This window comes from Mus caroli, chromosome 18 (genome assembly GCF_900094665.2).
Source record: "Mus caroli chromosome 18, CAROLI_EIJ_v1.1, whole genome shotgun sequence".
NCBI classification, from domain to species: Eukaryota; Metazoa; Chordata; class Mammalia; order Rodentia; family Muridae; genus Mus; species Mus caroli.
Window position 1 is genome coordinate 43,054,805 of NC_034587.1, and position 9,487 is coordinate 43,064,291.

The following is a 9,487-nucleotide window of genomic DNA, read 5'->3' on the forward strand; positions in this document are numbered from 1 at the left end:
CTTCAACAAACCTAAAAGAAGACAGCTGCAAGAACAGAATACCAACTCTAACAACAAAAATAACAGGAAGCAACAGTTACTTTTCCTTAATATCTCTTAATATCAATGGACTCAATTTCCCAATAAAAAGACATAGACTAACAGACTGGCTACACAAACAGGACCCAACATTTTGCTGCTTACGGGAAACCTACCTCAGGGGAAAAGACAAACACTACCTCAGAGTAAAAAGCTGAAAAACAATTTTCCAAGCAAATGGTCTGAAGAAACAAGCTGGAGTAGCCATTATAATGTCAACCCTAAGTTATCAAAAATGACAAGGAGGGGCACTTCATACTCATCAAAGGTAAAATCTTCCAAGATGAACTCTGAATATATATGCTCCAAATGCAAGGGCATCCACATTCATTAAAGAAACTATAATAAGTTTATGAGTCTTTGGGATACAGCTAAAAAAAAAAAGTTCTCTGAAAGCTTATAGTTTTATGTACTTCCAAAAAAAAAAAGAGATTAGTAAGAAAGTGATAGTGATACATCTCAAGGTCTTAGAAAATCATAAACAAGCAAAACCTAAAGGCAGTTGATGGAAATAATGAAGATCAGAAATTAATGAAAGGAAGACTAAACAAGTAATACCTAAAAATAGACTGTTTTTTTAGAACAGCTAAACAAGATCAACATTTAGACAAATTCACAAAAAATAAGAGACAAAACTCAAAAGAATAAAATCAGAGATGAAAGGGGGCATATTGCAATAGATTCTAGGGAATACTTGAAAGCTTACATTCCAAAATATTGTGAAACCTGCAAGAAATAGATAAATTTCTTCCTAGACATATATAGCCTATGCTAATTATCAAGTGTATGTAACAAATTTAAACAGATTTATAGCAAATAACAAGATTAAGTCTCTTACCAAGAAAATAGGCAAGGACTGCATTGACTCATTGCTGAATTCTACTAAACTTTTAAAGAAAACTATAAACAAGGCTCCTCAAACTATTTAATAAAATAGGAAGGAAAAAGACATTTTCAAACTATATTAATCAAGCATAACCCTGATATCAAAACTGGATAAAAGACATAATAAAAATAGAAAATTATAAAAAAACTGATGATGGGTAAAGATGCAAAATTTCTCCATAAAATAATGTCATACCAAATTTGAGGACTCATTAAGAGGACATGTAGGGAGATCAGAGCCCTGGATGTCATTCTTTACCTCTACCTTGTTTTTGACAAAAAAAAAAAAAAAAAAAAAAAAAAAAAAAAAAAAAAATCTCTTACTGGACATTGCTATGTAGACTAAGTTCCTTGGCCTGTCATCTTACATTAGGATTACTGAGATTATAGATATGCTACCACTTCTAGGGTTAGGAGATTCAAATTCAGCTTCACATTCTTATATAATTACAAGAGCCATCTCTCTAGTTCCTGATACTCTGTTTTTTAATCTATTATTGTCAAAATCACCCATGTTTTTATCTTGTATTCTTTGCCTTTTATTTTTTCATTTGTATAAGGTCTTTGAGGATTTCATACAATGTATGATTGATCATATGCATCAACCATGCCCAAGTCCTACAGACACCTACCCTTTCCCTAAACCACCCAATTTGTGTTCTTTTAGTCTATTTAACCCATTTAGAGTTGAAATGACCCATTCTTGGATGTATGGCCTTACACTAAAGCAGCGATTTTCAACCTTCCTAATGCTACAACCCTTTAATACATTTCATCATGTTGTAGTGACCCCCAACCATAAAATTATTGTCATTGCTACTTTATAACTACCATTTTGTAACAGTTATGAATCATAATAGTATATGTGTGTTTTCCAATGGTCTTAGGCAACCCCTGTGAAAGGGTCATTAGACTCTCAATGTGGTCATGACCACAGTGGTTTGAACTAGATATCCTCATGCAAAATAAACCACATTCAGAAAAACAAACATCGTGGTGTCAATACACAGAATCTACATAAACGAATATATAGCGATAGATAGATGTATAGATAGATGATAGATACGTAGATAGATAATAGGTAGATAGATAGATAGATAGATAGATAGATAGATAGATAGATAGACAGAGGATTCATAAAGGACCACCTATACACAGCTCAAAAAAAAGAGTCTCTTTAGTAAATGTGCTAGAGAAACTAGATTCTATGTGCAAAGGAATGAAACTGTAACCTCACAGAGTACATGAACGTCTCCTCCTAATGCAAAGCTGGAAAGTCAAAACCAGGAAAAGCACATGGAGAAAAATCTTCAGAACGTGGCCTTGGCAACAGATTTTGGCTCAGGCCACAAAAGCAAAATTAAGTAACTTTAGCTATATCAAACTATACACACTTTCTACACAACCAAGGAAATAAGACAAAATGGCATCCCATGAATTCAGAAAAATAATCCTCTAACAGATAAGGAATTATATCCAATTTTGTAAAGGCTTTTTGTTCTCTATATAACATGAATCTTATAATAGAAAAATAAATAGACATTCTTTTTATAATGAACAAAATGTTTGTATAGACAACTCTGTAAAGAACACATAAATTGGCCAACTATATTGTATCTCAATAGAATACCACCTAGCTTCCATGCCCAGCACTTTAAAAAATAATGCAAATCAATGATAATAATTCCATATTTCAATTTTTACTTAACTAAAAACTTATCAATTATGAAATTTTATTTTCATAAGTAATTATAAAAGTAGCTTTTCCCATAATCCTACAAATAAAATTCCTAGACATATTATTGTATGTTTTTACTATAGGTATGAAGTATTTCTCATTTGTAATGTTAACTTTTTCTATAACAATATGAAGACTTTTTTATATATTTAAGGGTGAAGGATCTTTCATCTTTTATATCACTAGTTCATGTTTCTATCAATGTTTTGGTGGCAGTGATTCAATCTTTAAAAATTCTATATTATGGCTCTCCTTTGCCTGCCTGCATTTACTGGCCAGCATATCTGTGGGAATCTACTTCTACAGAAGACCAGCTGAAACATTTAGCTTTGTGAAACTGCAACTACTAGATTCTTGGACTTCCCATTCACAGCTGACCATTGTTAGGAAGTTAAACTACAGATTTTTCCTGATATGGTTTACTAAGAATTGCTGATGGGTCCTTCTGGTCTGAGCCAGTGCCCTGAGCAGACCTTGGGTTGTTAGCCCCGCACCCAGTCCCACAACACCCAGAGGAAGCTTAATTCTCAGGTGCTCTAACATGCCCAGGATCACAGGATTTCAGGAGTTTGGTCACACCAGAATTTCAGGATCCCAGAACCAAATGATCACAGAGACAGCTGGGCTCTGAGAAGTTCTGACACAACCAGGATCACAGGAGGAACAGGCTCTACTCAGAACTGTGGAGGTAGCACTAGAGATAACCAAATGGTGAGAGGCAAGGGCAAGAACATAAGCAACAGAAACCAAGGTTACTTGGCATCATCAGAACCCAATTCTCCCACAATAGCAACTTCTGGATACCCCATCACACCGGAAAATCCAGATTCAGATTTAAAATAACTTCTCTTGATGAAGATAGAGAACTTTAAGAAGGACATAAATAACTCTCTTAAAGAAATACAGGAGAACAGAGTAAACAAGTAGAAGAACTCAAAAAAGAAGCACAAAAATCCCTTAACGAATTACAGGAAAACACAAACAAACAGGTGAAGGAATTGAACAAAACCATTCAAGATCTAAAAATGGAAATAGAAACAATAAAGAAATCACAAAGGGAGACAACCCTGGAGATAGAAAACCTAGGAAAGAGATCAGGAGCCGTAGATTCAAGCATCACCAACAGAATACAAGAGATAAAAGAGAGAATCATAGAAGATACCATAAAAAACATTGACACAACAGTCAAAGAAAATGCAAAATGCAAAAAACTCCTAACCCAAAACATCCAGGAAATCCAGGACACAATGAGAAGACAAAACCTAAGGACAATAGGTATAGAAGAGAGCAAAGATTCCCAACCTAAAAGGCCAATAAATATCTTCAACAAAATTATAGAAGTAAACTTCCCTAATGTAAAGAAAGAGATGTCCATGAATACACAAGAAGCCTACAGAACTCCAAATAGATTGGACCTGAAAAGAAATTCCTCCTATCACATAATAATCAAAACACCAAATGCACAAAACAAGGAAGGAATATTAAAAACAGTAAGGGAAAAAGGTCAAGTAACATATAAAGGCAGACCTATCAGAATTACACCAGACTTCTCACCAGAGATTTTAAAAGCCAAAAGATCCTGATTGTCATACAGACCCTAAGAGAACACAAATGCCAGACCAGGCTACTATACCCAGCAAAACTTTCAATAACCATAGATGGAGAAACCAAGATATTCCATGACAAAACCAAATTTACACAATATATTTCCACAAATCCAGCTCTACAAAGGATAATAGATGGAAAACTCTAACACAAGAAGGGAAACTACACCCTAGAAAAAGCAAGAAAGTAATCTTCTTTCAATAAACCCAAAAGAAGATAGCCACATTAACATAATTCTCCCTTTAACAACAAAAATACAAGAAACAACAATCACTTTTCCTTAATATCTCCTAACTTGCATGAACTCAATTCCCCAATAAAAAGACATAGACTAACAAACTGGACATCTAAACAGGACCCAACATTTTACTGCATACAGGAAATGCACCTCAGTGACAAAGACAAATACTACGTCAGAGTAAAAGGCTAGAAAAGAATTTCCAAGCAAATGGTCCCAAGAAACAAACAGAAGTAGCCATTCTAATATCAAATAAAATTGGCTTTCAACCAAAAGTTATCAAAAAAAAAAAAAAGGTAAAGAAGGACACTTCATACTTGTCAAAGGAAAAATCTACCAAGATGAACTATCAATTCTAAATATCTATGCTCCAAATGTAAGGACACCCACATTCATAAAAGAACCTTTGCTAGAGCTCAAAGCTCACATTGCACCTCACACAATTAGACTGGGATACTTCAACACCCCACTTCACCAATGGACAGATCATGGAAACACAAACTAAACAGAGACACAGTGAAACTAACAGAAGTTATGAACCAAATGGATTTAACAGATATCTATAGAACATTCACCCCAAAACAAAAGAATATAGCTTCTTCTCAGCACCTCATGATAACTTCTCCAAAATTGGCTATGCAATTGGTCACAAAGCAGGCCTCAACAGATACAAGAAGATTGAAATAATCCCAACCATCCTATCAGATTACCATAGACTAAGGATGGTCTTCAATAACAACGAAAACAATGGAAAGCCCACATACACATAGAAGCTGAGCAATGTTCTACTAAATGATAACTTGGTCAGGGAAGAAAGAAATTTTTAGACATTTTAGAATTTAATGAAAATGAAGGCACAACATACCGAAACTTATGGGACACAATAAAAGCAGTGCTAAGAGGAAAACTTATAGCTCTAAGTGCCTCCGATAAGAAACTGGAGAGAGCATACACTAGCAGCTTAACAGCACACCTGAAAACTCTAGAACAAAAAGAAACAAATACACCCAAGAGGAGTAGACAGCAGGAAATAATCAAACTAACGGCTGAAATCAACCAGGTAGAAACAAAAAGAACTATACAAAAAAAAAAAAAAATCAATAAAACCAGGAATTGGTTCTTTGAGAAAATCAACAAGTTAGACAAACCCTTGCCCAGAACAACCAAAGGGCACAGAGACACTGTCCAAATTAATAAAATCAGAAATGAAAAGGGAGACACAACAATTTTAACTGAGAAAATTCAAAAAAATCATCAGACCCTACTACAGAAGTCTATACTCAACAAAAAATGGAAAATCTGGATGAAATGAACAATTTTCTAGGCAGGTATCAGGTGCCAGCGTTAAATGAGGATCAGATAAAGCATCTAAACAGTCCATAATCCCTAAAGAAATAGCAGCCATCATTAAAAGTTGTTCTCGCTCTCGGACATCCCAGACCACTATATGTTGCTGATGGACTCTGGCTCAGGGGCTGAAGAGGAAGGCATGGGGAGAGCTCTAGCAGGTTACCTCAGGGATGAAAGAGTCTGGCTAGCTCAGGCTGCTAGCTCGGCACATGGCCCATTAGAGAGAGACCTGCTCCATTGCTCAATCTCGATGAGCAGAGATGGTCCATGGTTTGAAGGCATTTATTGTAGAAAGGGAGAGAGAGAGAGAGAGAGAGAGAGAGAGAGAGAGAGAGAGAGGGAGAGAGAGAGAGAAAGAAGAAGAAGANGGAGGAGGAGGAGGAGGAGGAGGAGGAGGAGGAGGAGGGAAGAGAAGTAGAGGGCAGCCATAGCCATGTGGAGAGAAGGGAGAGGGGAAGGGGAGAAGGAGAGTTAGAGGTAAGAGACAAGGAGAGAGCAAGAGCTTAATAGAGAGAGTAGGAGCCAAGTAGTACCTTTTATAGTGGGTTGGGCTATCTTGTAGTTGCCAGAACTGTGGGGAGGGGCATACCTGGCTATAGCCAGAATACCAGGAGTTTGGTACATTGTCTACATGACTGATAGTCACAGGATTATGGAGTTGAGGAGTTGATGTGGTGTCAGGTGCTTGCATCTGGGAGCATAGCTTACGATTCGGTCCCTTGTAGATTTTCTACTGGGCCTCCCAAGTAAGCCTCGCTCAACCAGAATACAGACTGCCTTTCATGGTCCAACACTCTGCCAGAGCCAGACCAATACAGATGTGGATGATGGTAGCCGACCATTGGACTGAGCATGGGGGAGTTAGGGTAAGGACTGTAGGAACTGAAGGGGTTTGTAACCCCATAGGAATAACAAACAATATCAACCAATCAGATCCCACAGAGCTTACAGGGACTAAACCACCAACCAAAGAAGACCCACGGCTCCAACTGCATATGTAGCAGAGGATGGCCTTATCTGGCATCAATGGGAGGAGAGGCCCTTGATCATGTGGGGCTCAATGCCCCAGTGTAGGGAAATATCAGGGCAGTGAGGCAGGAGTGGATGGGTTGTTGGGTAAGCACCCTCATAGAAGCTGGGAGAGGGGTTGGAATGGGAATTTGCGGAGCAGAAACCAGGAAAGGGGACAACAACTGAAATGTAAATAAATAAAATAACCAATTAAAACACATAAAATAAGATAAATAAAATAAAAAAGTACCTTTACCTACTGAGCCAGTCCTCACTCAAAGACACTTGTAGTCTCTAGGTTTTTAATAGTTGTCTTCCTTCATACCCAAACTATAGAACATTTCACTCACTTTTCTTTCTACTACTTAGATGATGTCATGTTTTATGTTAAAAAAAAATAACATATTGTACTTAGAATTTACACCTATGTATGGTAAATTTTGAATGGGATTTGTCATCTCTAAGTGGGTGAACAGATTAAATACTTAATTTCCATTTTTTGTCTCTTTTTCTGAACTTATTTTAACAATGCATTCCATCAATCTCAAGATGGGCAGCCACGACAGAACTGCAGGAAGCTCATGAACCATCTACCCTGGAACATGCAGGTCATCAATAGAAACAAAGAAGACACTGCCTCGACATTGTGGAAAGGAAGGACCGACTATGTAATGTTGTCCAGTGAGCTCCACATACATGTTTATGGTAAACAAGCACTCCACACATACACGTGCACACACACAAACCATCCGCATACACTAAATAAGTATTGCTTTTAAAGAAAGATAAATGAGTGCCTGACAAGAATAAGTCCCCAGTGACCTAGTCTCCTTCTGCTCACCCTACTACAAACACATAGTCCCTACTACTTTTTGATAGAAGAGCAGCATCGACTGGTGACTTAGTCTTTTACACATGAGACTTTAAGGGACACTCCAGATCCAAGTTATAACAGCACCCACTTACCAATATCACAGTTTTGTTATGGAAGTTTTATATTATGTTTTAAATTCTGGTGATATAAGATCCCCCCCCCATGGCCTTCTGTTCTGTCTACCCCGCTAGATATCTGTGTACCCATTTTCCAAAGGGAAACTTGGGGGACCTCATAGGAATGTTTACTGACTTTATTGCAGAGATTACAAGAAACTCTTAAATGAATTCAAGGAGTTATCATAGCAACAACAGGGGATGTTTTTGTTGTACTCTCAAGTACCTCTGAGTCTTCCAAGAACACTCTAAACCATCCTCAAATATGATTTGCTCATTCTTACAGAGTTTCTTACAGCATGTATTCTCTTATTATTCTGCCATGTTAGATTTTCATTTTTTTTTAATTTTTTTATTATTTCCTTCATTTACATTTCAAATGCTATACCCTCCCCCCTCCCTGCTCCCCTACCCACTCACTCCCACTTCTTGGACCTGGCATTCCCCTGTACTGGAGCATATAAAGTTTGCTAGACCAAGGGGCCTTTCTTCCCAATGATGGCCGAGTAGGCCATCTTCTGATACATATGCAGCTAGAGACACAAGCTCTGGGGGTACTGGTTAGTTCATATTGTTGTTCCACCTATAGGGTTGCAGACAAAATTCTTTATCACTTCTACCTCATTCTTTTCTGTGCTTATGAAACCTATTCATCTCTGTATGTTAATTTTACAGCTTGCCATAAAGAACTTCTTTTAAGCAATTTGTTGAAAGTTCAACAGCTATCTAGTGGTAAGAGCAAAATAAGCAATGTTTTTATGAATATTTGTTTTATTACTAAATCTTGGGCTAAGAGTTTGTTTGGGGAGTGTGGAGAGTGAGGCAGTGTCCCTCTATGTAGCCCAGACTGGCTCCAAACTTAAAATCATTCTGCCTCCACTTCTGAGAGCTGGGGTTATAAACATGCTCTTTTCAGCTGGTTCTGGGTTGAGTTTGGGGGTGACATAGGATGTGCAGGTATTATTCAGGTTTTGTTGTTGTTTTCTCACATATAATTTAATGTTATACATAAAAATCCCATTTTTGACTTAATAAAACAAAAGTTATCTGAAAACCCAAAAAAAGGTCCATAGCTCAAATTAAATAAATATCTGGGCTATTATTTGTGATTATGCTTAAATTTCTAAACACTAAACTATACAGCTATACATGGAGGCTAATATCTAAAGGCAAGCACTTGGGAACCTGAAGCTAAAGGACTGTTATGAATTCCAGGCCAGCATGGGATACACAGTATCTCAAAAGCCAGTTATTGTAAAAGACATAAAAATGTTACTTGAAAATATGCTAGTATTCCTCTTGATCAGACTAGCATTCATTAGTTCTGTGCAAGTGGATATCTAAGCAACACAAAACACAGAGATAAAAAAACCAACTGCAACCACGTATTAATGTATAGCTAGCCTTCAGAAGTGCAGGGAGAAAACATGGGGATGGATCGGCCTGAATCTTCTATGAGGTTTCACTGAAGTAGCGTTGAAATTGGGCATCATCTTGAGTGAAATAACACAATCACAAAAGAACTCACACAATATGTATTCACTGATAAGTGGATATTAGCCCAAAACTTAGGATACCCAAGATATAAGATA

The 9,487-nt window shown here is 37.0% G+C and overlaps 1 long non-coding RNA gene across 1 annotated transcript in view; it reads right to left on the minus strand.

Moving 5' to 3' along the window:
• The window catches only part of LOC110284516, a 312,705-nt gene that overhangs the window by 301,288 nt on the left and 1,930 nt on the right, over window positions 1-9,487 (minus strand). The window lies entirely within an intron of this gene.